Genomic DNA, 4,822 nt, shown 5'->3' on the forward strand with positions numbered 1-4,822 from the left:
GCTTCTAAAGCATTGTTTTCAATTTTTACCGCAATCGGTCGATAGCGCTGCTGACAGACTGTCAGTTCCCGAGTGTATCATCAGCTCAGTAGCCAGTACTTCGACATGATTTATATAAACCTTTCTGAAAGGAGTATGGGCTATAATGGCCCACAATGGCCCCAGATTTACAAAATAATAAAATTTCAACCGAGCAGATTTTTCTCCATTAATTATTAGAATATGAGTCAATAATTATAATAACACAGTTTTTATCGAACAAAAAATGTTTAATGACGTCACAATGGAAGGTGTAAATGACGTCATAATCGGGAAAATAAGCAAAAATACAGAAATTGGGATGGTTTTCATACATTTTGAACACTGCACTAATTGGAAATTTTAACATTTGGACAAGTTCATACATAATAAACTTTAGAAAAAAAAAATCTTTTTGGTGCAAGGTTGGTGCGATAGTTTCTTTTATATTTTTTCATAGCCAAGCAGAGCAATAAAACTCTAAAATTTGCCTTAAAATGCTACCTATTCTTCTGACAATGTTTAATCTATACATTCCTATGCCTATATGTATTTTACTTTTTCGCTTATGAATAGTTAACATAAATTTCTATTAATATTGTTGTAGGTATACCTAGCTTAACTTTAAAAAAGAAAGCAAAAGCAATGAACCACATACTATAAGGGAGTCAACGATAGTTTTAAGGAAAACATTTTTTTTTTTGGAAATATAAAGTTTTAGATAGACATATAATATTACAAAATTTGATCATTTCTTATGTTTTTGCTAGTCTCAATTCAAAAATCAGTGTTCGAAATGGAACACTCTTCTCTGGTATTAGGGTTGGATCAAGGATTTATGAAAAAAGAGGAGGCGAAAGAGTATAATTAAAAAAAACCAAAATATACCGAAAAAAAGATTTAAAAGATTTTATGCTTAAATTTACATACTTGGGGAGAAACATGAGACTTATTTTGTTGGATATCAAAACAGAGAGGGGGCATATACCTTAACACTAGTCCCTTTGATTGGACACGTGGTAATCAGAATTTTTGGTTAATAATGTGAGATCTGAATATGTTAAAGTACTTAACGATGAGACTCAAACACAAAACGGGTTTTAAACTAAATGCGTAAAATTCCAATTATACATAATGTATATGTTTAAGGAGACATAGAAATGGTACCGTATTTTTTTTATATGTCAATCTATAGTAGCCAAGTTGCAAGATAGTAGGTCAAACTTAACTTATAATATCACGAATGCTTTCGTCATCCAGAAGTTTAAATTTCTGTTTAATAACAACTTTATGAGCTATAAACAATATATGCATCATCATGTGACACGAATAGTCAACGGATTCGATAGATACAAAATTAGAGAAATACAGTACCCAACACAAATAAAAAGTTAAATCACAAAAATATTGAACTCCGAGGAAAATTCAAAACGGAAAATCCCTAATCAGATGGCAAAATCAAAAGCATAAACACATCAAAGGAATGGACAACAACTGTCATATTCCTGACTTGGTACATGATTTTCTTATGTAGAAAATGGTGGATTGAACCTTCTTTTATAGCGCAAAACCTCTCACTTTTACGACAGTCGCATCAAATTCCATTATATTGACAACGATGCGTGAATAAAACAAACAGACATAATAGGTAAAAAGTCAAAATAGGGGTACAGCAATCAACACCGTGTCACAATCTTAATCACAATAAAAACAAACAAATATCTAACAAAGCACAAAAAAGCATATATCACATTTAACAACCTCGTTAATTGCTTTCTTATTTTTTGTATTTTATTTATGTATGCCAAATCATCCCAAAAAGGATCGAGGGATTTCAAGCACTGGGACCGAATCGTAATTTTAACATTAACTCTGGCGTAGAATCGCGTGTTTGACGTCAGAATGTAAACGTCACATAGGTAGAGATATAAAACAATTTTGTCGTTCAAAGTATGCAAAAATAAACTGTTGACACAAAGATAAGTCTCGTCTTTTTGTAATTTTTAAAGTATAATACAATGGCAATATTTAAACATATAAAATATGCAAAACATTCAAAGTAAATGAACCGTGACTTAAGATGCAGGACCAAATAACCTGTATGGAAATTAGAATGTCAATGCTAACTGCATACTTAATACTATTGACTAATCAACACTAACCTATACACAAACTTTAACTAATAAACAATGTAAAAGTTTGATAGTCAATGATCCATGATAGGGGTGGGGCCAAATAATCTCCATGGAAAAGAAAACTTGCAAATGCTAAAACTATCATTAACTTGACATTAGTTGTTCCTCTTTAACCGATCGAATCACAAGCTTTAACATTTAAACTATGCAAAACATTCAAAGTCAAAAGACCATGACCGAGGGAGTGTGCCAAAATAATCTAAATGGACATGAGATGTGCCCACCAAATATTATTGACCTACCACTAGTGGTTCCCCTTTAACGGACATAATTACAAACTAATACATAGTTGACTCCGTCGATGCCGTCGGAAACAGAATAACTAAGTCTCGCTTTTTGACTCCGTCAAGGCGAGACAAAAAGTGTTTCTCACACAAAAATTTCAATTCAGATTCGGTTAGATAGTGGTTTGCATAAACATGTTGATAAACATATAATTCCAAATTGATCTGTGTTTGGTGGTAATAAATATTGTGTATAAGTTTTATAACATTTGGTTGAGGCAAAGTAAAGTTAGAGTGCGATAATGGCAATTTCGCCATTTTTTTTTCATTTATAAATGGCCAAACCTCTAGAAGGGTGAAAGTGACTTCACCAAAATTTGAATTTGATATGTGTTTGGTGGTAATAAGCATTGAGTACAAGTTTCATAACATTTGATTGTAGCTAAGTAATGTTAGAAAACAGAAACCGCAAATTTGCTGATTTTTCCATTAATTTTATAAAAGGACATTACTCCAGAACAGTGAAATTGATGCCACCTGTTTGATGGTTATAAGAATTGTGTTTAAGTTTCAGAACATTTGGTTGTGGCAAAGTAAAGTTAGACAATCAATTTCGGGACGTACGGATGGACAAGGGTAAACCATAATCCCTCGCCGCCACGGCGTGAGCATTAAAAACTTTAAAGGACTCCACCAAGCACTAGAGACAACATCTGTTAATATCAATAATACCTGGTATAATTATAAGAATATATAAGGTGAACACGTATTAGTTCCTGGAAAAATGTAATAACCAGCAATTTCACATTAAGGGAAATGGTACATTTTTAAAATTTTACTTCACAGAAGGACTCTACAAGTTCATTTCGTTACCACATTCTCTTGAAGAATTACAGTTGTTTGTCTGTAGTTTTGTTTGTTGATATTTCAGCATTGTTTTTTATCCTTGACATTTTCCTTGGAGCTTGTTACTTTTTTCAATGTGGATCTTGAATTATTTTTTGGTTGCAACATATTAAAAGTTGAATCTTGTAAAATAGAAACAAATTACCGTTGCTATGGTTTTGTTGCTAGGGAGAAATTACAATGATTTTGCCAAGAAATGTGCATTCCATTGTGTTATATTTAAACAGTGTATAAATGTATAATTTACTGCATGTTAAACAGGTTGGATTTCAAATAAAAATAGATTTGAGCTGTATATTGAACATTTTCAATGAGTTTATCGCCACCATTATACTGGTTGCTAGGCAACTGCATATACGAGATTGACTCAAAATGCCACCATTTTTTGAAGGTCTGTGGTATAGAGTTACAACATGACAAATTAAATGGAATTTGGGGGTAGGACCAAAAATGGCCCTTATCACCCCTTGTCATTTGCCGTTTATAAATTTATAAATTATTAAGAAACTAATGTTACAACTCCGACAGGCAAATTGACCTTAGATGGACTTGGCTAGATTTTAGTTCCGTTTTGGTCATATAGATTTTTTAAAATGTTCCGGTTCTTACACTTCCTTGGTTTTAAAATATTCGGCTATGAGTGTTCCTGATGAACGTATCTCAAGAAAAGCGCTTCGAACGCATGAAATTGATAAAGTGTTGTTTTCATTCTTTGAAGCGTCACTTATTCATATATGATGACTTCGTTCAGTGTGATAAGAGATGAATCTCTTCATTCTTCATGTGGGCAATGAATCACAGGCCACAATCAAAATAAAAATCTTTTTGGGTGTTGAAATATATAAAAAAAAAAACTAGAAGAACAGTAACATTCACCGCGCTAAGCGTCACGTGATTTTGCATGTACAGTTATGGTTATATGTATGAAGCTCAATTGGTTTTGATTTATACTTATCATGTGATACATTTTTTTTCTCTCGATAATAATATATTTTGTTTCGGTAAATATGTTGTTTAAATGACTTTTGAATATCAGATAATCACGTCGGCCGTTGACCTCATTGTGTTTGTCAGTTGCGTAGATACTTTCTTCTTAACGCATTGAGGGAGTTTACTGTTATTAAAAAAATATAAGCACTTGTGTTTTGTTCTCAATTAAAGAAAAAAAATCAACAAACTACATAAAAGCTGCGAACAAACATAGCAATGAAAATTCAACAATACTTAAAAAAAGTCAAAATCCTATAGAATCATTTAAAGATACTAATTACGATTCGACTGAATATTTCACCTTGTTGAAAGTATTATTTTTGGACGGTTTTGATTTTCAAAAACATGTGCCTCGTCAACAGATAACTATTGTTTGTGTTTAAAGACAAACGTAATTGTGCAATATTTAAAATTATTTAGAATGTGTGTATGGGTTTAGAACTCGTTAAACTAAATCTAAAAATCGAAGTGCCAAATGTAACATTTTTA

This window comes from Mytilus californianus, unplaced genomic scaffold (assembly GCF_021869535.1).
Source record: "Mytilus californianus isolate M0D057914Y unplaced genomic scaffold, xbMytCali1.0.p SCAF_13, whole genome shotgun sequence".
In the NCBI taxonomy this organism is placed as follows: domain Eukaryota; kingdom Metazoa; phylum Mollusca; class Bivalvia; order Mytilida; family Mytilidae; genus Mytilus; species Mytilus californianus.